Below are 27921 nucleotides of genomic sequence, written 5' to 3' on the forward strand. Positions count from 1 at the left end.
TGTCTGGCCTCTGCTGAGAGTCATATCCATCCATCCCCATACTGTTGGCCTCTGCTGGGAGTCATATCCACCCACCCCTCATATGTCTGGCCTCTGGTGGGAGTCATATCCACCCACCCCCATTCTGTTGGCCTCTGCTAGTAGTCATATCCACCCACCCCTCATATGTCTGTCCACTGCTGGGAGTCATATCCACCCACCCCCATACTATTGGCCTCTGCTGGGAGTCCTCTGCACCCACCTCTCATATGTATGGCCTCTGCTGGGAGTCCTCTGCACTCACCCCTCATATGTCTGGCCACTGCTGGGAGTCATATCCACTCACCCCTCATATTTCTGGCCTCTGATGGGAGTCATCTCTACCCACCCCCATACTGTTGGCCTCTGCTGGGAATCATATTCACCCATCCCTCATATGTCTGGCCACTGCTGGTAGTCATATCCACCCACCCCCATAATGTTGGCCTCTGCTGGGCGTCCTCTGCACCCACCCCTCATATGTCGGACCTCTGCTGGGAGTCATATCCACCCACCCCTCATATGTTTGGCCTCTGCTGGGAGTCATATCCACCAACCCCCATACTGTTGGCCTCTGCTGGGAGTCATATCCACCCACCCCTCATATGTCTGGCCTCTTGTGGGAGTCATATCCACCCACCCCCATACTGTTGGCCTCTGCTGGGAGTCCTCTGTACCCACCCCTCATATGTCTGGCCTCGGCTTGGAGTCCTGTGCACCCACCCCCATACTGTTGTCCTCTGCTGGTAGTCATATCCACCCACCCCTCATATGTCTGGCCTCTGCTGGGAGTCCTCTGCACCCACCCCTCATATGTCTGGCCTCGGCTTGGAGTCCTGTGCACCCACCCTCATACTGTTGGCCTCGCTGGTAGTCATATCAACCCACCCCTCATATGTCTGGCCACTGCTGGTAGTCATATCCACCCACCCTCATACTGTTGGCCACATGGGGTTGATGGCGTGTGTGTGCCTCGTATAAGTATTGTGAGGGTGCCATACGCGAGTGCGTGTGACGTACCGTACCCCAACATTCCGGGCATGTGTGCTCATTGTATTACTATTGCAATGGTGCCATACGTGAGCGCGTGTGACGTACCGTACCCCAACATTCATGGCGTGTGTGTGCATCGTATCACTATTGCAATGGTGCCATACGTGAGCGCGTGTGGCGCACCGTCCCCCAACATTCATGGCGTGTGTACACATTGCGTGACACGCACCGTACCCCAACATTCATGGCATCTGTGCACATCGTATCACTATTGCAATGGTGCTACACGTGTGCGTGTAAGATGCACCATACAAGTACACTTCCGTTGTTGCGGTACGTTGTTCTCACTGTATACACCATTGTCGGTTTCTGTGCACCAGGTCGTAGGCTTGCAGGACTAGGATGACACGGACGATGGGGTTCATGGCGTGTATGTCGCGTACCGGGGTGCAGTTCGGGTCGGACTCTGCTTTTACGGACGTTTTCAGCTCTCGTAGAAAAAGGGTCGTACTGAGTGTCGCAGAGACGGGTCGTACTTGCTGGGCCGGAAACTGTTGTGTGTTTACATACGGTCGTCCCGTACTGCATGACCCGGATACAAATCGCACGTTTTTTTTTCTCGTACGGTGTTTGGTATGATTCGTACGCAGATCTGCTTTGGCTTCGGATCGTACTTCATCGTACGTACGGGGACATTGAAGGTGTACGATTCGTATGGGAAATACGCTCCGTACAGCTATTCGTTGGGGATTTTACCGAATCGGAGTCGGCCCCTAAGTGATGTGCTTTCTGCCAGGTGGAGAACTTTTGGAAGGAAAGATTTACAGAAAGTGAGATAATCTGATCCATCAATTGCTTCCGCCAAACTGTAAATCCGCAGGTTATTCCTTCTATTACGTTTTTCAAGATCTTCGAGCTGCCGCTGGAGTGTAGAGACTTGAGACTGAAGTTGGGTAACAGTTGCACTTGTGTCTCTGAAGGATGACATATTATGTTCAACTGTGGTTACTCTCGTTTCAAGTTGCAACCAATTGTCAGTAAGGATTTATAACTTTGTGTTGGTTTCTTCCATAAAGGGTCGAAGAGCCCTGATCTCATTCAATAGCAATTTCATGGAGACAGGTGAGGTTGGTTTAGGCGGAGAAGGAGGATTCTGTTTTAGACGTATGCAGTGAAATTTTTTGAATTTTTGACAAAAATGTGTTTAGGTCTTGATTGCGTAGAAGTAGTGCCTTTAGTTCTACCCATATGCTAAAAAATGTAAAAATATGCCAGAATATGGCAGTCAACATTACTTCTAAAGCACCTCCTATTTGATGAGCAGAGTGATCAGACCCACGTAGGTTAAGTGGGAGAGAGGCAAAAAGCGAGAGGCTGAAAATACTATGAACAAATTGCCTCACTTAGAACAAAGAAACTGTTTAGTCATTGCATCAGAGCATCTTCAAAAAGTGAGAAGAAAGAGAAAAAGAAAACAAGTCACTGTTGTGGAGAACATTGATAAGTCCGGTGAGGTAAAATGAAGAAGGGAGATTCACAAAATGGCTGCCATAATACATTCTTCTCAGTCAGCAGAGCAGGACGATATAAGTCAAAGTAACATACCTTGGCTCCATAAATCAAGCAGGTAGCAGAGGAAATGCATGAGCCTGGATGTGCTTGAAAAGTTCCCCATTGGACTCCAATTCGCCTCAGAACCGGCAACTCCTCACAATTGGAGAGCACCGCCGGTCAAATGTAATAGAAAATGCACCCGCAATATCGCGTTTCTGCTGAGTGGGGCTTACTTGGGAAAAAACATTGCTTCCCGGCTGAGTTCAGACCCGACAAGGGTCACAAGTTCATCAGCGCCTCTTCTGACGCCTTGCACCAACCTTCGCTCAGCGGAAGGAAGCTGGGTAGCATGAAATCTCTGAGCCGTGCCGGAGAGCCTCACCCAGACACTGCCATATCCCGTGAGCGCCAAGACACGCCCCATAACAACCTTTTTTGAAATGATAATTTAATGTAACCTGCACTTTGAATAAATATAATAAATACTTTTATTTAATTATATACATCACTTTTAATAATTATTAATGCATAATAAAAAGAATAACTTTTTTGCAATAGGTGGGAATTTATTTTTAAATGAATTGACTTAAAAATGTTAATTTACATTTTTATTTAGTGGAATATATTAATGTTCCTTAAAGTTTAAATTCAACATTAAGTTAATAGTGCTGTAGCAATTGAAATTTTTTATTTTTTATTTCAAATTAAATATATACGTTTATGTGCATTAATATTTAACATAAAACCTCATTTCACATAGGCACAAAAACAGGATTTTGTTAAAGGCAAATAAGCCTTCATTACTTTCAGCAGTGGTTCCCAAACTGTTCACCGTGGCTCCCTGGGGAGCCATCAAGGCTGGCCAGGGTAACCGCTCCACAAGCACTTTAATACATTTAATGTTGAAGGGGTTATTGGCTTCAGTTAAACTAATTAGACTGAAACATATGTTGTTGATGATTTGTAAGTGACATGCCTAAATCTGTAAATGTAGTGTTTAATTGATCTCGAGAGAGATGACCTCCATATTTCCCTGGATCCCCACATTCCAACACTCCCAAAGTACTCAGAAGATGCCTGATTTATTTTGTTAGACTTTGTTAATAGTTTAATTTTTTTCTAAATGCATTTTACACCAATGCAAGTTATCAGGAAAGTGCAGTTGCCTGCCTATTAAATACACTAAGTATTAATAAATATTGACATTTGTACTTGAATCAAAGCTACTTCCAGTACACATTACTTTCAGTACACACGCTTCCAGACAGACGGGCTCTCTCCTTGAACACAAGGAAGTAAAACCCCATGGCATAATGATAACATTTGAAGCTAGAAAGAGGGACGTTTAAAAAAAATCGGAGGAATTTATTTTACTTGCATTGATTTGGAGGGAATTTTAGGGAGGAGATAGCAAAAATGAAGCTGTATGTGGTTTAAAAAATTGGGAGTCACCATGCTGTGAGAGGTGTTTTGGCACATATGACATGGGTAGAAATGGAAGTGCATGCAAATATTCTTCAAGCGCAGAAACACTTTGGCAATTGGGCCTACATCCATAGGGGTACTATCTAGCACTGTAAGTGGATTAAACAAGTTTAAGAGGGTACTCTAAAAAAGGCATGGGCAAAAAAGTGTAACTAGGAATAGTTTATTAGAAGTGCTGCCTTAGTACTACAAAACACCCTGCGTATATGATTATAATACATTCATCAGCTTCATCCCAATTATTTTCAGGGATAAAAATGCAAGTTCTCCCGAGGCCGGGCTTACAACCCCGCCCTCGAAAAAAGTAACAGTGGGGAGCCACGGGCAATGGCCAATGGGTCAAGGGAGCCACGGGTCGAAAAAGTTTGGGAACCACTGACATACAGCAATGAAGAGGTGGTTGGGTGGGTGGATGAGGTACGGGGGATCTCGGGAGGGAGAGTGCAGGAGGGTTAAGGATCCGTCCGCCATCCAAAGTGGATTTTGCCCCACCACATTACGATGGCGGGGGAATCAAGACAGGGACAGTGGTGGGCGCAAATACCACCCGCCACTGAACTGGCACCGGCAATCAGACGTCCAATTGACTCATAAATGGTGATGGTGCCTAGCGGGCACCGCCCACCATATTATGATGCTGCCCTTGAGCCGGCCTTTCTATGATGGTGATTCCTTCATGAAAAGGCTGGCCGAAGTTCTGTTTGGGGGTCTGTTGGGGACCCCAGAGTGTTGGGGGGCGTGTATGTGCACTGGGGAGTACACATGGTACCACACTACATTTCAGTGCACCAAGTGGCAGACACAGCGTGGTGCCTGCCATGTAGTGCACTGAAATGCAGAACCTGCATTTTTGACATTGCGGCGGGTGCTGCTGTCAGCAGCACCCGCCACAATGTAAAAGATGCAGGATGCGACCGCCACAGGGCGGTCGCATCCTGATTCGTGGTGCGGAACTGCCGCATGTATGTATTTTTTGTGATGGCTGAGGTAATTTGCCAATTCTGTCATGGAGGCCATCTCATCATCATCGCCCATAAGGGGCAAAGCACAACCATTTCCACACTAGTCACTCAGGGTGGTGAAGGAGAGCAGTACAAGGCTTCTCAGGGAGGGAGTTTGAGGGCCCGAGCGCAGAGCTCAACAGTCAACTAACAGACACAGTAATTACGTTGCCCAGCATTTGTCTTTGTAAAATAAAGTACTTTATAACTACAGAGAAACCTAATAGAGCACAATTCAATGGTGTTCAGATTCATGATTGTAAATGAAACTATGGGATCTAGTAAAATCCAGTAAAATGCCTTCCCACCAAAGCACCCTCTCCCTGTTTTATGAGTTGGTGTAGTATCCACAGCACTTCGACTCTATTTCATAGGCACATATTATGCAGTTCACTAGATTTCCACTCATGCATATCAGTTCGTAGTTCAGTTCAAGCGATTGTTCCTAAATGACAAGTGTCTTTATGCAATCGGAACTGTTGCGGCTACAGATTGCTATGTGACCAGCACTCAAGGCCACTGACACGGGACTGCAGCAATTCTTCTTAACACTGGAGCAACCATCAGGGAGCAGCACAGCAGGATGTCTGGGTGGGTGTTTGCAATCTCTAGGCCAAGATCCGTTGGGTGCTTTAGGGGCATTTGAGTTGTCCATGCCATATTCAATGGGGATTGCGGTTTTATTGGGCAATTACAGCCTCCAGGCTGAGTTCAGGGGGTTCTGCTTCTTCAGGGAGATGTAGCCTCCTTGTTGGCTTTAGCTCCACTTCTGTTGTGACATCAGCTCTTTCTCTGGATTTACTTGGGAGTTGGCATCAGCAGCACCAGGCATTCTGGTGCCTTCTAGTGCCTCTTGGTGCCACAAAGGTGCCAGGCTACTTGTAATGCCTTCTTGGCATAATTATGGCATACGATCAACTACGGGGGCCACAATCGGAGACCAAGGGGTGTATTATGATGTAAGGAGGATCGCCACCGCCCACATGGCGGTGGCGATCCGCATCACATCATCCCCCGCCCGCCTCCCATTTCCCCGGGGAAGACCATGCACCGCTTTTCCGCCCGGTGAAAGGGTTGCATATGGTGGCGGTGTCTGCTAGACACCGCCAGCCATATTAGGATGCCAGCGGGAAGCAGCCTTGAAAGGCATGTGTATTCCGGAGGCGTGGACCCGTTGTGGGCCCCCCTGGATGTTGGGGGGCACATGGGGGTACCTATGGTACCTTCCTGCATTTGCATGGACGATGTGGCAGGCACCAAGCAGTGCCTGCCACGATGTGCATGCAAATGCACACAGTGCAGCCACAGCATTATGGTGGGCGGTGCTGTGTGCACCGCCAGCCACAATGTTGTGGATGGGGGATGCCACCGCCACCGTGGCAGTGGCATTCTAATTGCTGGAGCGGGACCGCCGCACCACTGGCGGATGGTCCCAGCACTGCGAGCGTGGCGGGTGGACGAATGTCCACCGGCCATCAGAATAACCCCCAAGAGTCCGCCTCACAGCTTAAGTCAGCTCCAACTTTGCATCCAATGGCTATCAGCACCTTCTGGAGGCTCCTCACACTGGTACCACAGCTGGCTTCTCCTCCCTGATAGTCTCTCATCTTTTTTAGGGGTATGCACACTCCTTCCCTCTCTGAGCATGCAGGCAGACTTTGAGGTGCTAGGCTAGCTCAACTTTCAGCTTCTCTTGCAAGTTGCTCTGACGTCTGGTGATGTCCCATTCCCTCTAGGAGACTGGCTATCAAGCAGAAACCAGCCTTGGTCACAAAGCAGTCCTTTGGATACTGTGCAGAGTAGCCTGTTCCTTGGTCAAGAATATATTGGAATTGTAACAAAATTGCTTGGTAGGTATCCCACTCTTAAGCGCAATGGGTGGTGGATCCTATCTTGGGACACAATTACTGTCAACCAGATTGATTGCAATGTGTGTGGTAACTTCTGTTACTGCACATAATTCCAATGACAAGTTGTTTGATAACCAATCTACATTCCTCATACATTTTGACAGTAAAACCTACCAATTTTCACAAGTCGAAAAATGTCCAATAAATATTGGTAAGCACCAAAATCCACTTTTTAAGCCCCAAATTAGGGGCGATCATTATAAATGGGTGCTATTTATTGCATCCAATAAACTCCAATCCTGGCAGTGTCGGAATGTTCCAGGTGTGACAATTATTGCTTGATATTCCAGGTCAGCCATAGTTGGGCTTATGGCTTCACATCTGGTTTGGGTTGGTTAGCTTTCAAAATCTTCAGGCTACTCTTCAGAAACATCTTTTGTGTAATGTGATGTTTCTCACTACAGGAAGAATTAGGGCAGGTTCCAAGGTAGTGTACCTAAAAATGGACACAATGAAGTGTAAGTTGTCTACTCCTAGCTGTCATCGACCTTACTAAAGCAGCAATGAGCGGCAGGCAAAATTAAAATGTTCTCACCTTGAATAAGAAAATCTGTAGTCTCGTCCATCACCCATACCATCCACCAAATAGGAGTGGTCAGGAAGAACTAGTCAGCAGTCCTTTGCTAACAAGGTTCTCATGGCATTTCTAAAGATAACCCTGTCTCCATCCTCCGCACTTTAGAATCTTGGTTGGTCTCTGCCCTCCAGCCGCAAGAATTCAGGAAGGTCACTTCTGTTGTCTGGGCAAGGTATACCCACCCTCCATCTTGTCAGGGACTAGCAACATTGGTCCTAACAGGTCTAGTACTCAGATTCACACAGCACACATAGTCCTACTACCACACATATGCTGCACAGTTATTGCACATACTTATTTTGTATTCACAGTACAAGGTCTGGGTTTCACATAGCAGTGGAACTTTATTGAGAGGGGTCAGTAAACCACACTTTTACTGACAAAGAAAAAAGATCTGTTCACACTATGAATTAACAAAACATGCAACCACCTCTTTCTGCTGGGTGTCCTGGGCAAGTAGATGTAGTTAATTGCCTAATATGTCACGCTTGGTATACCTCTCCAAGTCACAGGCCAAGTCTTTGACCTTGGATTGAGAGGGAAACTCCAAGGTCTCTGTGTGCACGCTAAATTAGCATGACGCCAAGGCCAAAATAAAGTTTCAAATGCAGTTGGTTACTCAGGGCAGGGGTACACACCCGTTCACTATGCAAGGGACATTCCTGCACCAAAACCCAAGACACTTAGTTGTGGCAGCTGGATTCTCACTGATAGTGTTTTGAAACTTGTTGGATACAAAGACTTAGGGGTCTATTAGGATGTAGGGCGGATTGCCACCGCCCGCATGCCGGTGGCGATCCGCCCTATATCATACCCCGCCTGCCACCCATTTCCCCGCCATAATAGTATGGCGGGGGGACCCCGGCGGAAGGAAAGACTGTTTGCCGGTGTTCCGCCGGTCGACGAGTCGACTGGCCGGGGAAGGGGCTAAATATGGTGTCGGTGTCTGCTAGACACCGCCATCCATATTAGCATGGGCAGCGGTGCATGGCTTTCCATGGCGGAGACCTCGCCATGGAAAGTCATGCGGAGTCTGCTTTCGAGGACCTGTTGCGGGCCCCCAGGGTATTGGGGGGTGGGGGGTGCACATGGGGGCTACCTATGGTACCCCCCTACATTGTCATGGACAAGGTGGCAGGCACCATGCGGTGCCTGTCACCTTGCACATAACAATGCACACAGTGCATTCCCAGCATTGTGGCGGGCGGTGCAGCGACCACCGCCCGCCACAATGCTGAGAATAGAGGATGCCACTGCCACAGTGGCGGTGGCATCCTAATCGCCGGTTTGGGACCACCGCACCACAGGTGGCCGGTCCCTGCACCGCAAGGGTGGCGGGCGGACGAAAGTCCTCCCACCATCCTAATAGGCCCCATAGTCTGGATATTATTCAAAATCATGGATTTAGACTTTTGTAATTGCACTTACTTGCCAAAGACCTCTTACCAAGGACAATATATTCTAATTGTACTGTGTCTTTTATGAGAATAATCCTCAACTCTATTAACTCTTTGTATTTCAGCACTCGGAAGTTCTAGAGTTTCAACAAACTGCAGCGAGGCAGAAATAAAGAGAGTGTCACAAGGTGTTTCATATGTTATTAACAATTGTAAATTGGCATTTAAACGGTGAAGTACAAAAAAAAAGTGATATCCTATTTTAGATATCAACGCTTCTGCAGTCGCCTATGACCTGCAGCAATACAGGCATGACTGAGTGCAAACTTTGCGCTAAGGAAATGTGCCAGAATTTCAGCCAGGTCATTAGCTGGTAATGCCAATCAACGTAAATCAAGAATGACAAGATCAGAAGATGAATCAAAGACCCTCGGAACATCATCGTTACTAAAATCCCCAAGAAAGAGAGGCATTGCCTATTGAAGGCACACATGAACAAAACAAAACAAAAGTTGACAAGTGTGATTCAATTGTTATGTGCTCTTGCAAAAATATTCTTATGAACAAGGAATTCACACAACGTTTCAGGATTACTCCTGAAAAGCTTTGGTTTGGCACAAGTGAGGTCGCAAACTGCAAGTGCGGATTTATTTTAGAATCATGCCTATTGTTTTTTGTGAATAGGTGTGTGGGACTTAGTTGTGTTGCCAAAGATTCAGGTGGCTCTCTGTGTGAAGTTCATTGTTCAACAGGAATTGGCCTCTTGTTGGTTTTCGTGATGTTGTGTTTGATACCTTGTAATCTCTTTCTCACTGTGCACTTTAATTTCTGATGGCAAAGATGAAATTCCAGTTTCTGAAATCTCCAACTAATGTTATTGATTTAAGGTGTCATTTTGGGTTTGGCAAAGGGAATATCCTGCAAGAAAATGGTAGGGCTCCTACTCCATCAAACTCATGTTTTTCCACCCAGTAGAGAGGTGGGAGAATCACTGGGTTTCCAAGAGCAGAGCTTAAGCTAACACTGTTGATAGAAACCCTTGAGCCATCTGCATGGCTGCCGGCTCACTTACAAATGGTGGGGCATCTGCCGCTGACCCCTGGACCAACATGTGAGGCATGGCTGTCCAGGCAGGGAACAGAGAAAACAGTCCCTGATGTGCAAGGAGAGTCATTGTGTGTCAAGGATAACGTTTTTTTTTCCTTTTTCAGAAACAAACTCCCATTTTGCTGAAATTACAGCAGCTTCACTGCTTTTCGGCAAAGACAGCCCAGCCAGGTAGGCGGGGCCTTTAAATGTGCCGGTGCTTCTTCTCCATGGGGTAGGAGACATAGACATCTGCTGAACCAGTACTCTGGGATGTCAGTCACCAAGATCTAAAAGAGCAACATAGTCTATGATGAATGGGACCCTTGTTAACTTTGACCTTTTACAAGAGTCAGTGAGAAATGATACAATCATTGGTGCCTTGAGGCAAAGCCGGAGGAGAGCAAACAGGTTGTTGGTGCACATTTTGAGAGATACTTAAGGATATTTCCAGTGACAGAGACTAATCCTTGTATCTGTTTGACCTCTGAATGTTGCACAGTGACCCGTTTGCATTCCTCCACCAACCGCCCACCTCACCCTGTGAGCTAAATTGTGCAACCACCACCTCCTCCTCCTCCTCTCCTTCTTACCTTTGCCATCTACTCCGTAAAGCCTTAGTCACAGATGCTACCAAACTATGTTTAGCATTTTGGAGCTAAGAATGGGCTTTTAAGAACTGGCAAATGAGTTATGAATTCTTAAGTTACTAAAGTGGCGAAGGCCCATTGGTCAAAGAACATAGCTGTGTGATTTGTTTTAAAAATGCCTGCATCTTATGTATCATATATGAAGGGGCTAAACTTTGCACGCATTAGTGTATTCATTTGCAGGTATTGATACATGTTTTTTTCTCTTGCATCATTTTAATCACACACACCAATAAGCTCTGTCGATATTTAAAGGTTTATATCAGATAACAAATGCAGGGTGTGGGTGAGACATTCAGCAGAAGGAATTTTGAGTGGTCACAATATCTTGACCAGAATACCAAGGACTAAAAAATCGACAGCTAAGTAAGTCTAGATTTACTATACCTATATCTGCATTTACACATCTTGTAATATCTATATCTTCAAGGTACGTAGACGTGGCGTTAAGAATAGTAAATCTATAGCTCCCTCTGTGTCCTTACCACCTCGATATTTTGCGTTTTTATATTTTGGTGGTGATATTGTGGCCACTAGATGTGCCTTTCCTGCTATTCCAGATTACAATCCAAATGCAGGAATTATGAGCCCTTTTGTCTGCCCATCCACATTCTCCGAGTTCCTTGAGGTAAATATTGTACATTTGAGTTGTTTAACCCAATGTGCAAGAATGGCGTGGGACAAGCTGAGCTCCTCTTCGACCGCTTAGGATACTAGTGCAGTTTCATATTTGAACAAAACCATGTGATAAATACTATTATTCTGCAGTTTCATTAAGGAGGCAACTTCACATAAACTGTCTGCTGTATCTGGTCTCCATCTTGCTTTTGTACCCCACTTCCAGCATGGTTCTCAGTGGCATATTACCAACAAATAACGATATTTATTGCTAAGTAGGCTTAGCGGCAATATTTTTATCGCCGCGCATCACCGTTTTTTATCGCTGAGATAGCTTGCTATTAGCAAGGTTTATCTCAAAAGCGATAAAAATCCAGGCGATAGCAGCGAAATGCGTGAATATCGCTGAGAATACAGCGATATTCACGCATTAGCGACGAAATGCTCTTAGCCATGTCATCCACCTCCCATTGGATAACATGGCTAAGAACTGGTCTGGACAGGTGTTAGTATTTGGAGATATTCACGCTTAGCGTGAATATTTCAATCACTACGCCTGCCTTGGTAATAGGCGATAGCGTCGTTATCGACTGCATTCAGTCGCTAACGGGTTGGGTACACCCACTTTGCATGTCATTAGCGATAAATATCGCTGACATGCAAAGCGGGGCCCAAACCGCTCGCTATCGCCTACAAGCTGTCGCTAACTGCTGTTAGCGACAGCTTGTGAATAGGGCGATAGAATTATCGCCGCTTAGAGGCCTAAACGTGGCGATATTCGCCTATCGCCCTCCTTGGTAATATGCCCCTCTGTTCCTTTGCTTTCACTCCTGCTCAGCCATAGAAGCCTGGCACCCCATCCTGCAAAAGAGTCAATCTTTGCCTGTGATTAAAGTCGTGTGTATATATCCCAAGCACATCTGGAGCTTCAACTGTGCAGAGTGGCTCACGTTATCTTGCAGTCAACCAGGACACCAGTGCATGAAAAGTCATAAACGCACAAAAGTAAAGATCAGCCTAACACTGAGCTCATAATATGATTCGGTTTGCCTCTGCTTTGGCAGCAGTTCACTTTTGGAAGCTCTTTCTACAATGGACTTTTGTTATTGCATTGATGTAGCTACAAGGCTGTATTTTTCATCTCGTGTATGGTATTGGCAAGTGTAATCCAATTCGTACCTTTCCCAGATGCCAGTGTGGATGAATGTGTGATGCAGTACGAGCCTTGGCCAAGAAGTGATGTCTCATCTATTCTTTCAGACTCTTTGTATGATTGTCACCCAGTGATTCCTTTTGGACTGATTGCAGCTATCTGCCAGCTCCCATGCAATGTTGCTGTGAAGTGCTGTCTCCTTACCTCCCTATATAGCCTTTTGTTCATGACCGAACCAGACACCCGTGTACCTGCTCAGGGCACAATTCTTAAGAACAATAGTTGGGGACTGGTTAGACCTGCGCAGTTCACAATGATGTTTGAAAGAAATGGAAGGTGTACGAGAAAGAAGTCCAATTTCAATGTAAATATCAAGATTTCTCCTATATACAGTGATATGCGCTTGCTAATGGTTCGCTTTTAGCTTTGTGTCCGTGACGTTTCGACCCTCTGTGCGGTGTGGGGTCTCCTCAGGACCTAGGATTGTAGGGACATCTACGAAGAAAAAGATGATTGATATCAGCCCAGAGCCCAGAATTTTATATTCTTTGTTTGTTTATTCATGACATCATATATATTGTTTTCTCCATTTTTTCTATATTATAAAATCAAATGTGATACATTGAATCATTGGTATTGGTAGTTCTTCGCCTCCTGACAACACGATAACCCCTTGTATTGCTATTACGGAAAAGATTATTATCAAAAATAACAATATTAGGTCACAGGAACCATTGTTTCTTTAAGCTCTTCCTCACTTGAAGCACCCAAAGAGTTAGAATGCAACCATTCACATCTGAGACTGAGAAACTGATCTGTGGAATCCCCTAGGAATCGTCCCACAGCCCCACCGTCTTCAGCATCTACATGACTCTGCTAGCCAACATCATCCAATCCCACAGCATCTGTATCATCTCATATGTATATGACACCCAACTCATTCTCTCCCTAGCAGAAAGTACAACAACCTCCAGAACCAACTTCACCATCTGCAGGACCATGGTAGCAAACTGGATGAGAACAAACTGCCTGAAACTCACTTCCTACGAGACAGAAGTTCTGATCTTTGGAAACAAGACCTCTACATAGCACTCCACCTAGTGGTCTTCAGAGCTAGGACCAACACCATCACCTACCAAGCGCCCAAGAAACCTGGGCATCTTCCTAGATTACAAACTCACCATGAAACAACTGAACACAATGAGCTCTACCTACTTCCACACCATACACATGCTATGAAATATCTTTAAGTGGCTGCCACATAACATCAGATGTACCATCACCAAAGGACCCATCACAAATAGGCCAGACAATGGCAACACACTCTACACCAGAATCTCAAAGCAACTTCTGCAAAAGCTTCTGATCATCCAGGACGCCACAGCACAACTAATATTGAACCACCTGTGCCACACCCCCATGGTGCCGCACCGCACCTCAAGGAGCTCTACTGGCTCCCTATTCACAAACACAGCCAATTCAAACTCCTCACTCACACATATAAAGCCTACACAACATTGAACCAGCATAACTTAACAGACTCATACATTTTCTGTAGCTGACCAGACACCTACACTCTCTCACACAAACTCCCTGCATTCACAAAAACAGAGCTGGAGGTTGCTTGTTCTCCTACATTGCATTCAAAATATGGAATGACCTCCCTCAGCACAATAGGGCCTCCTCCTCACTTCTTAAGTTCCGCAAGAAGCTGAAGTCCAGTGTTGGACTTGGCCCGTTCGGCAGGGCCATCCCTTAACTTTTTGCCTAAACTCATCCTATTTTTTTTTATTCACTTTTGTTGGCCTTATGACTTTCCCACTGCTAGCCAGTGTTAAGAGTTTGTGCTATCTCCTCTAAACATGGTAAAATTTGCGTTAATGGAATTGGCATATGTAATGTACTTGTAAGTCCCTACTAAAGTACCCAAAGCCTGTAAATAATATGTTCCTAGTGGGCCTGCAGCACTGAATCATCCCAGAGGGTAATGTGCAGTGTATTTAAAAATTAGGACATGTTCTTTTAAGTTTTGCAGGTACTGATAGTGAAAAACTGCCACCCCATAGGATATCATTGGAGGTCCATTATTAAATTCGAGAAGTGATAATTTCCAAAAAGGAGCAGGTAACCAGATCATGTTTTGTATCTTTGGAATTGTAATGAATAATCTTCTGTCATGGTGAATTCAGATTTAAAATTGTAATTTTGAAAATGCCACTTTTAGACAGTCATCTTTTTTCTGCCTTAACAATTAGGTGCCTGCAGCCTGTCTCTGAGTCACATTATTGGAATACACATGCACCTTTAAATGTTTACTATTGCTTAGTTTTAGTAATGATGGACATTAGATCGTGGAGTGGGTATTGTGTTTTTATCCAGGAGCCTAAATCGATATTACTATTTTATGCCCTTGTTCGGTTATAATCAATAATATCCCAATAACGGCATAGTAATCATATCCATATTCAGTAGTAGCACATGCTGTCACATTAAGCAAGGCTACTTCCCCAGACTCCTAGAAAGCCCAACGAGTTCTCTAAACAAACCAAACCTTCAGCAACCAGGGAAATCCCCTTGCTTTTGTTTTGATTTTGTCCTAGAACTCCTGTAAAGCACTGTAAGAACGGCCAGTTCTTAGTGACATCTTTATTGACGTCTTATGTCCAACCTTACGTCAAACCCGGCACCTTCCAGGTATAAATATACCAACGTTGCCTTAAGCAAACACACGGTGGTGGTTTTGGAGCAGAGCAGCTATCTACTTGCCCGAGAGCCCAGCTGATGCGAGAGCCCACGGACGCTGCCCCTCCCTTTTGACGCACTGAGAGAGACGCTGTCTTTTCTCCTGCCGAGAAATCCAGCTCCGGTGTTTCCAGATACCTTCGCGGGTTACTGGGATATTGAGTCCTGAGAGCGAGATACAAGACCTCCTGCTTTCTAATACCCAGGTACGGAGCTGACTAAAACCTTAGAGAGAATTCTTGAGTCAGATTCTTGGCAAAACCAACTTAACTTAAACTGCTACTTACTTACTTACTCCTTCCCACGTATTAGGCTTAGGTCAGGTACACCGGGGTAGGCGTATTTAGAAGCACCAGTTGAGTATGTTAGTCAATGTATATAAGTATGTGTATATTTTATCTATATTAAAGTATCTTATGGCTAAGAAACCATATCAATGCTTTTACAGTATTATTTCTTAATCCTCCTTTTACTGTACTCACTTTACTTTACTATGAGTATTGCAATTGTGGCAATTCATTTCTCTTGTATGAGAAAGAAGACTGCTCAATAAACAACAACCTTTTATTGAAAACGCCCGTCTTTCTTTTCTCTGCACTCTGGTGAAACAAAGTATACACACTTGACTGAGTGAAATAGCTGTCTATTGTTTTCACACGCGTCTAGAGATACACTCTTATTCTGAGGGAGCAAAGTTGTCATGTTATATGGTTGTCAGAAGCTAATCCCTTCTTGTCTATCCAGGGAGGTTAAACTCCTCCTCGTTTATTCGAGAAAGTTTCCACTGACCTGTGAGCTAGCTGGCAAAAACTTAAGTCTAATATAGTCAGTAGAGACCTAGTTGACCTGTGCTTTTTCACACAGAACCCTTTTCCCGTAAATACTCCAAAAGACGTCTGGAGTGGGTAAAAGGTTAAAATCCGCCGGAACTTAGTAGGAAGAGATTCCTATGTACAGTTTTTGGTTTAGTCAACGCTGAAGGATACAGTGTTCCAAAATATTGTGCACCTAATCTTTGTTTCCTTGAAACTTGATCTGCAACAAAAACCTTTCTGTCAGTAAAAATGGTAGAAAGTGAAGACGAAAGGGAGGCAGCTAGAATAGCAGCTCGACTCCTAGCTGATGACACAAGTCTCCAAGACAATGACCCGAGTGTTATACTCATTCCGGTCAACATAAGGAAAACTATAACTCTTAAACTTATAGAAAACGGACTAACACCGAGAGGTGGAATAGTCGTATTCGTAATAGAGGCCCATGAATATCGGCAGACAGAGGTATTCTATTCATGGATAAACTTTCCAGCAGCAAACGCTGTCACACACGACTTCCACTATTACAAAATAGAGGAACCTCCGGATGAATACACCCCTTTCGAGGAGGTGGAAATCCCATTAAAATACCAAGAGCACCTGCTCTGGTTTAAAGGCGCCCTAAAACATAACAATCACATCACCAGGCTCGGTCCACTAGGTAGACCAGGAGCAACGTGGCCGGTTCTAGCCAGCTACACACCACATCCAGACATCGAAAAAATGTCAGTACCAGAACTTTTAGCACAGCTAAAACAACTGATTAAAATACATAGACAATTAGTCCAATAAGTAATGCGGACCACAACAGTCCAACCAGCTATTAACATTCCACAGCTGATCCCTCATCAGGGGAACACAAACAAAATAATACCACAGAATATACAATCCTGTCTTGGTAAAACACCTGCAAAACGGGAACAAATTCCATTCTGGTTAGCACAAAAAATTAATCAAATAGAGGCAGTATTTCCGGATACTACCCCTACTGAGAAACACAGAATTCTGACTATCTGTCTTCCAATGGGGATCGCACCACATGTGGAGGACTGTGACACTTGGGGCACAGTCTTTGCTTCCATATACACAAAAACATATGGTGTTCCGTCCATGGCGGTAATACCAGATGTACTAAGACAGATTCAAAATGAATATGGTCCAGAACCTGCTTTAACTCTGGGTATGAAATTACTGAAAGACTTCAAGCAGGTCTCGGCTATATTATTAGCCAACATAAAAGGAGAAGCAGCATCTGTGGCGATCCGCCAGAAATTGAAAGAAACAGACATAGCAGACCAACCAATTGAACTTGCCATAATCATAGAAACATCCTATGAAGAACTAGGAAGAGATAGTTTGGGTGGGAAACCAGTAAAACCCCAACTAACTGAAATCCTGAAAAAATATTCATTAAAAATAATCTAAACACTCCAAAAAAGAGCTGGGATGGAAATAAACAATTCACTCCCAAAGAAAAAAGATTCCAGTCCAGAGGAAGGTCTCCTCGGCGGAGAGAAAGTTCTCCAGACCAAGGACACAAGTCTCCCCAGAGGGAGCCCTCTGAGAAAAGATACAACCTTAGAAATAGGGATAATTTGAAAAAACCTGATAGATATCAAGATATTGATACACGTCCCTCTCGATCTATTCAGACTTCCTCGCAGAAATCGGAAAGAAGAGGACGGTCAGAACACAGGGAAGAGCACGTCAAGTCCAAAGACAAGGAACTTGCTCAACAAAGTAAAAAGTTACAATTTCCAAGAAAGAAGGTAGCCAGTATTAAAGTAATCAAACATGCCGAGGATACTGAGGACACAACTGAAAAACGGAGAGTGGGCCCAGACAATGCTAGACAGCGCAGCAGAAGTGACCATAGCTCGCAAGATCCTAATGAATCTTCTGGAGACAGTGGACACGAATGAATACATTCAGGTTGAAACTGCGGATACCAGAGTTAGCAAACCTCATAAAATATACAAGATAACATTACGTATAGAGGGAGATAAGACTAGGAAAGTAAGGGGTCTATTTTGGTATAACCTTTCCAAAGGCTATGACATCCTTTTAGCTGAGAAAGACTGGCCACCAGAGTTAGTCAGGGAGTGCCCTCATGGCGAAGAAATGATTATGCCTGCCTCCTCAAATCCTATTCCAATTCATAAAAAGTATACATATGCAAGAAAATGGGCAGTAGCCCAAGCTCCTGCATTATACAACAAGCATTAGAAATGCAATCGGGCTCGGATTTATTTGAGTTTGAGCTAATGGCATTGTAAATGCCAATGTATTGTTGCTATGTGTTATGGAGTGTGTTCATGTGGTGTGTACTGCCAGTGATCTCCTTGTGAGTGTGAGAATATTGCACCGTTACTGCCTGTGATGTCCTTCTTGTGAGTGTGAGAACCTTGCACCTCTGCTGCCTGTGGTCTCCTTGTGAGTGTAAGAAGCTTGCACTGCTGCTGCCTGTGATGTCGTTCTTGTGAGTGGGAGAAGATTGCACCTCAGCTGCCTGTGGTCTCCTTGTGAGTGTAAGAAGCTTGCACAGCTGCTGCCTGTGATGTCCTACTCACTACTCTACTCTACTCACTACTCTGCACTCACTACTCACTACTCTACTCACTACTCTACTCACTACTCTACTCACTACTCTGCACTCACTACTCACTACTCTACTCACTACTCTACTCACTACTCACTACTCTGCACTCACTATTCACTACTCTACTCACTACTCTACTCACTACTCTACTCACTACTCTACTCACTACTCTACTCACTACTCTACTCACTACTCTACTCACTATTCACTACTCTGCACTCACTACTCATTACTCTGCTCACTACTCACTGCTCTACTCAGTACTCACTACTCTGCACTCACTACTCTACTCACTACTCACTACTCTACTCACTACTTTCTACTCACTACTCTACTCACTACTCGCTACTCTACTCACTACTCACTACTCTACTCACTACTCACTTCTCTACTCACTACTCTGCACTCACTACTTTACTCACTACTCTACTCACTACTCACTACTCTACTCACTACTCACTACTCACTACTCTACTCACTACTCTACTCACTACTCACTACTCTGCACTCACATCTCTGCACTCACTACTCACTACTCGACTCATTACTCTACTCACTACTCTACTCACTACTCTACTCACTACTCACTACTCTGCATTCACATCTCTGCACTCACTAATTTGCACTCACTACTCTGCACTCACTACTCACTACTCTGCACTCACTACTCTGCACTCACTACTGACTACTCTACTCACTACTAACTACTCTACTCACTACTCACTACTCTACTCACTACTCACTACTCTACTCACTACTCTACTCACTACTCTACTCACTACTCTACTCACTACTCTACTCACTACTCTACTCACTACTCTGCACTCACTACTCTGCACTCACTACTCTGCACTCACTACTCTGCCCTCACTACTCACTACTCTGCACTCACTACTCTGCACTCACTACTCTGCACTTACTACTCTGCACTCACTACTCACTACTCTGCACTCACTACTCTGCACTCACTACTCTGCACTCACTACTCTGCACTCACTACTCTGCACTCACTACTCACTACTCTGCACTCACTACTCTGCACTCACTACTCTGCACTCACTACTCACTACTCTGCACTCACTACTCTGCACTCACTACTCTGCACTCACTACACACTACTCTGCACTCACTACTCTGCACTCACTACTCACTACTCTGCACATTCACTCTGCACTCACTACTCTGCACACTCACTCTGCACTCACTACTCACTACCCTGCACTCACTACTCACTACTCTACTCACTACTCTACTCACTACTCTGCACTCACTACTCACTACTCTACTCACTGACCTACTCTACTCACTATTCACTACTCACTACTCACTACTCACTACTCACCACTCACTACTCACTACTCTGCACTCACTACTCACTACTCTACTCACTACTCTGCACTCACTACTCACTACTCTACTCACTACTCTACTCACTACTCACTACTCTGCACTCACTACTCACTACTCACTACTCTACTCACTACTCTACTCACTACTAACTACTCTACTCACTACTCTACTCACTACTCACTACTCTACTCACTACTCACTACTCTACTCACTACTCTACTCACTACTCTACTCACTACTCACTTCTCTACTCACTACTCACTACTCTACTCACTACTCTACTCACTACTCTGCACTCACTACTCTACTCACTACTCACTACTCTACTCACTACTCACTACTCTACTCTCTACTCACTACTCTACCCACTACTCACTACTCTACTCACTACTCACTACTCTACTCACTACTCTACTCACTACTCTACTCTCTACTCACTACTCTACTCTCTACTCACTACTCTACTCTGTACTCACTACTCTACTCACTACTCACTACTCTACTCACTACTCACTACTCTACTCACTACTCACTACTCTGCACTCACATCTCTGCACTCACTACTCTACTCACTACTCTACTCACTACTCTGCACTCACTACTCACTACTCTACTCACTACTCACTACTCTACTCACTACTCACTACTCTACTCACTACTCACTACACTACTCACTACTCTGCACTCACTACTCACTACTCACTACTCTGCACGCACTACTCACTACTCTACTCACTACTCACTACTCTGCACTCACTACTCAACTCACTACTCACTACTCTACTCACTACTCTACTCACTACTCTACTCACTACTCACTACTCTGCACTCACTACTCAACTCACTACTCACTACTCTGCACTCACTACTCACTACTCTACTCACTACTCTACTCACTACTCTACTCACTACTCTACTCACTACTCTACTCACTACTCTGCACTCACTACTCAACTCACTACTATGCACTCACTACTCACTACTCTACTCACTACTCTACTCACTACTCACTATTCTACTCACTACACCACTCACTACTCTACTCACTACTCACTACTCTACTCACTACTCTGCACTCACTACTCTACTCACTATTCACTACTCTGCACTCACTACTCTACTCACTACTCTACTCACTACTCACTACTCTGCACTCACTACTCAACTCACTACTCACTACTCTGCACTCACTACTCACTACTCTACTCACTACTCTACTCACTACTCTACTCACTACTCACTACTCTACTCACTACTCTACTCACTACTCTACTCACTACTCCACTCACTACTCTGCACTTACTACTCTACTCACTACTCACTACTCTGCACTCACTACTCAACTCACTACTCACTACTCTGCACTCACTACTCACTATTCTACTCACTACTCTACTCACTACTCACTATTCTACTCACTACTCTACTCACTACTCTACTCACTGCTCACTACTCTACTCACTACTCTGCACTCACTACTCTACTCACTACTCACTACTCTGCACTCACTACTCTACTCACTACTCTACTCACTACTCACTACTCTACTCACTACTCTACTCACTACTCACTACTCACTACTCTACTCACTACTCTACACTCACTACTCACTACTCTACACTCACTAGTCACTACTCTACACTCACTACTCTACTCACTACTCACTACTCTGCACTCACTACTCACTACTCTACTCACTACTCTACTCACTACTCACCACTCTGCACTCACTACTCTACTCACTACTCACTACTCTACTCACTACTCTACTCACTACTCACTACTCTACTCTCTACTCTACTCTCTACTCACTACTCTACTCACTACTCACTAATCACTACTCTACTCACTACTCTACTCACTACTCTACCCACTACTCACTACACTACTCACTACACTACTCACTACTCTGCACTCACTACTCACTACTCTGCACTCACTACTCACTACTACTCTACTCACTACTCTACTCACTACTCTACTCACTACTCTACTCACTACTCTGCACTCACTACTCTACTCACTACTCTACGCACTACTCTACTCACTACTCTGCACTCACTACTCTACTCTTTACTCTACTCACTACTCCACTCACTACTCTACTCACTACTCTACTCACTACTCACTACTCTACTCACTACTCTACTCTCTACTCTACTCACTACTCTACTCTCTACTCACTACTCTACTCACTACTCACTACTCTACTCACTACTCTGCACTCACTACTCTACTCACTACTCACTACTCTACACTCACTACTCTACTCACTACTCTACTCACTACTCACTACTCTACTCACTACTCACTACTCTACTCACTACTCTACTCTCTACTCACTACTCTAATCACTACTCACTACTCTGCACTCTCTACTCACTACTCTACTCACTACTCTACTCACTACTCTGCACTCACTACTCTACTCACTACTCTACTCACTACTCACTACTCTACTCACTACACTACTCACTACTCTGCACTCACTACTCACTACTCTGCACTCACTACTCACTACTCTACTCACTACTCTGCACTCACTACTCAACTCACTACTTACTACTCTGCACTCACTACTCTACTCACTACTCACTACTCTGCACTCACTACTCTACTCACTACTAACTACTCTACTCACTACTCTACTCACTACTCACTACTCTACTCTCTACTCTACTCTCCACTCACTACTCTACTCACTACTCACTAATCACTACTCTACTCACTACTCTACTCACTACTCTACTCACTACTCACTACACTACTCACTACACTACTCACTACTCTGCACTCACTACTCACTACTCTGCACTCACTACTCACTACTACTCTACTCACTACTCTACTCACTACTCTACTCACTACTCTACTCACTACTCTGCACTCACTACTCTACTCACTACTCTACGCACTACTCTACTCACTACTCTGCACTCACTACTCACTACTCTACTCTTTACTCTACTCACTACTCTACTCACTACTCTACTCACTACTCTACTCACTACTCACTACTCTACTCACTACTCTACTCTCTACTCTACTCACTACTCTACTCTCTACTCACTACTCTACTCACTACTCACTACTCTACTCACTACTCTGCACTCACTACTCTACTCACTACTCACTACTCTACACTCACTACTCTACTCACTACTCTACTCACTACTCACTACTCTACTCACTACTCACTACTCTACTCACTACTCTACTCTCTACTCACTACTCTAATCACTACTCACTACTCTGCACTCACTACTCACTACTCTACTCACTACTCTACTCACTACTCTGCACTCACTACTCTACTCACTACTCTACTCACTACTCACTACTCTACTCACTACTCACTACACTACTCACTACTCTGCACTCACTACTCACTACTCTGCACTCACTACTCACTACTCTACTCACTACTCACTACTCTGCACTCACTACTCAACTCACTACTTACTACTCTGCACTCACTACTCAACTCACTACTCACTACTCTGCACTCACTACACTCTACTCACTACTCTACTCACTACTCTACTCACTACTCTACTCACTACTCTACTCACTACCCTACTCACTACTCTACTCACTACTCACTACTCTACTCACTACTCTGCACTCAGTACTCTACTCACTACTCTGCACTCACTACTCTACTCACTACTCTACTCACTACTCACTACTCTACTCACTACTCACTACTCTACTCACTACTCACTACTCTACTCTCTACTCACTACTCTAATCACTACTCACTACTCTGCACTCACTACTCACTACTCTACTCACTACTCTACTCACTACTCTACTCACTACTCTGCACTCACTACTCACTACTCTACTCACTACTCTACTCACTACTCACTACTCTACTCACCACTCTACTCACTACACTACTCACTACTATGCACTCACTACTCACTACTCTGCACTCACTACTCACTACTCTACTCACTACTCACTACTCTGCACTCACTACTCACTACTCTACTCACTACTCTACTCACTACTCTACTCACTACTCTGCACTCACTACTCACTACTCTACTCACTACTCTACTCACTACTCACTACTCTACTCACTACTCTACTCACTACACTACTCACTACTCTGCACTCACTACTCACTACTCTACTCACTACTCACTACTCTGCACTCACTATTCAACTCACTACTCACTACTCTGCACTCACTACTCAACTCACTACTCACTACTCTGCACGCACTACTCAACTCACTACTCTGCACTCACTACACTCTACTCACTGCTCTACTCACTACTCTACTCACTACTCACTACTCTACTCACTACTCTACTCACTACTCACTACTCTACTCACTACTCACTACTCTACTCACTACTCTACTCACTTCTCACTACTCTGCACTCACTACTCTACTCACTACTCTGCACTCACTACTCTACTCACTACTCTACTCACTACTCACTACTCACTACTCACTACTCTACTCACTACTCTACTCACTACTCTGCACTCACTACTCACTACTCTGCACTCACTACTCTACTCACTACTCTACTCACTACTCTACTCACTACTCTACTCACTACACTACTCTACTCTCTACTCACTACTCTACTCACTACTCTACTCTCTACTCACTACTCTACTCACTACTCTACTCACTACTCTACTCACTACTCACTACTCTACTCACTACTCACTACTCTGCACTCACTACTCTAATCACTACTCACTACTCTGCACTCACTACTCACTACTCTACTCACTACTCTACTCACTACTCACTACTCTACTCACTACTCACTACACTACTCACTACTCTGCACTCACTACTCACTACTCTGCACTCACTACTCACTACTCTACTCACTACTCACTACTCTGCACTCACTACTCAACTCACTACTCACTACTCTGCACTCACTACTCACTACTCTACTCACTACTCACTACTCTACTCACTACTCACTACACTACTCACTACTCTACACTCATTACTCACTACTCACTACTCTGCACTCACTACTCACTACTCACTACTCACTACTCTACTCACTACTCACTACTCTACTCTCTACTCACTACTCTACTCACTACTCTGCACTCACTACTCACTACTCTGCACTCACTACACTCTACTCACTACTCTACTCACTACTCTACTCACTACTCTACTCACTACTCTACTCTCTACTCACTACTCTACTCACTACACTACTCACCACTCTGCACTCACTACTCACTACTCTACCCACTACTCACTACTCACTACACTACTCACTACTCTGCACTCACTACTCACTACTCACTACTCACTACTCTGCACTCACTACTCACTACTCTACTCACTACTCTACTCACTACTCTACTCACTACTCTACTCACTACTCACTACTCTACTCACTACTCTGCACTCCTTACTCTACTCACTACTCACTACTCTGCACTCACTACTCACTGCTCTACTCACTACTCTACTCACTACTCTACTCACTACTCTACTCACTACTCTGCACTCACTACTCTACTCACTACTCACTACTCACTACTCTACTCACTACTCTGCACTCACTACTTTACTCACTACTCTACTCACTACTCTACTCACTACTCACTACTCACTACTCACTACTCTACTCACTACTCTACTACTCTACTCACTACTCTACTCACTACTCTACTCACTACTCACTACTCTACTCACTACTCACTACTCTACTCACTACTCTACTCACTACTCACTACTCTACTCACTACTCACTACTCTACTCACTACTCACTACTCTACTCTCTACTCACTACTCTACTCACTACTCTGCACTCACTACTCACTACTCTGCACTCACTACACTCTACTCACTACTCTACTCACTACTCTACTCACCACTCTGCACTCACTACTCACTACTCTACCCACTACTCACTACTCACTACACTACTCACTACTCTGCACTCACTACTCACTACTCACTACTCACTACTCTGCACTCACTACTCACTATTCTACTCACTACTCTGCACTCACTACTCAACTCACTACTCACTACTCTGCACTCACTACTCGCTACTCTACTCACTACTCTACTCACTACTCTACTCACTACTCTACTCACTACTCACTACTCTACTCACTACTCTGCACTCACTACTGTACTCACTACTCACTACTCTGCACTCACTACTCACTGCTCTACTCACTACTCTACTCACTACTCTACTCACTACTCTACTCACTACTCTGCACTCACTACTCTACTCACTACTCACTACTCACTACTCTACTCACTACTCTGCACTCACTACTTTACTCACTACTCTACTCACTACTCTACTCACTACTCACTACTCTACTCACTACTCTGCGCTCACTACTCTACTCACTACTCACTACTCTGCACTCACTACTCTACTCACTACTCTACTCACTACTCACTACTCTACTCACTACTCTACTCACTACTCACTACTCTGCACTCACTACTCTAATCACTACTCACTACTCTGCACTCACTACTCACTACTCTACTCACTACTCTGCACTCACTACTCTACTCACTACTCACTACTCTGCACTCACTACTCTACTCACTACTCTACTCACTACTCTACTCACTACTCACTACTCTACTCACTACTCTACTGACTACTCACTACTCTGCACTCACTACTCTAATCACTACTCACTACTCTGCACTCACTACTCACTACACTACTCACTACTCTACTCACTACTCACTACACTACTCACTACTCTGCACTCACTACTCACTACTCACTACTCTGCACTCACTACTCACTACTCTACTCACTACTCTGCACTCACTACTCTGCACTCACTACTCTGCACTCACTACTCTGCACTCACTACTCTGCACTCACTACTCTGCACTCTGCACTCACTACTCTGCACTCACTACTCTGCACTCACTACTCTGCACTCACTACTCTGCACTCACTACTCTGCACTCTGCACACACTACTCTGCACTTACTACACTAGGTGGTAGTACTGGTGGGGGTGGTACGTTTTGCTATTCAAGAGAAATACATATCAGACAGCGCTTCAAAGGAAATAAGCAAACACCATGTCCTTGTAATCGGGAACACTTCCTTGCAAACACACATTTTTCAGAGCAATAATAAATCACATAAAAGTTCAATACAATAAACGTCCACATTTCTCAGCCCCTAAAACGCTGCAGAGAACGCGCGCCCTATACATGCAATGCAGAATGGTGAACGCGCTCTCACCATCTGGATTGCATTACAAGGGCACTCTGACAGCTCCTAATTAAGATTAATAGTCTGCCGTGCGCGTAACCACACACAATATGCCAACATGGCCGCCTAACATTACATCTGCCCAATCGCATCAAGACTACTAACAATACATCACCGCGAGGACCAATCACAATTCAGATAATAAAAAAAAACTCGCGCACTAAGGAATGTGTCTTTCCCGAGCCCTAAAGAAACTTTTTTTTTTTTTTTCTTTAACATTAGGATCTCGGAGCTCCGCCCCGAGCCCTAAAAATCATGTAGGATGGGATGAGGACTCTCCTCCTCACAAAATCCAGCTAAAATGTCAACCAACTAAGCATGGGCGGATTTTGCGGATTCGCAATCCGCAAATTTGCGGATTGGCGAATTTGCGGATTGCGAAAATCCGCAAAATCCCCTAATTCTCGTGGATTTTGCGGATTCTTTTTTTTTGTGTGTTCGCACGGGTTTCTGCAAGTTCGCGAGGGTTTCGTACAATTTCGCAAATTGCGAACTTACTTGTCGGCTCGCCAGTTTTGCGAACTTGTTCTTTCTACGTGCCCAGCCTGTTTGCAAGCCTTTCTTCATCACTGCCACCCTCTGTCACCACTGGCACTCTCTTTGTTCACCCATGCCACCCTCTGGCTCACCCATGTCACCCTCTGTGTCATCACAGCACCCTCTGGTTCACCAGTGTACATTATTGGGGGAAAGCAAAGCACT

The sequence above is a fragment of the Lissotriton helveticus genome, chromosome 5_1 (genome assembly GCF_964261635.1).
Source record: "Lissotriton helveticus chromosome 5_1, aLisHel1.1, whole genome shotgun sequence".
NCBI classification, from domain to species: domain Eukaryota; kingdom Metazoa; phylum Chordata; class Amphibia; order Caudata; family Salamandridae; genus Lissotriton; species Lissotriton helveticus.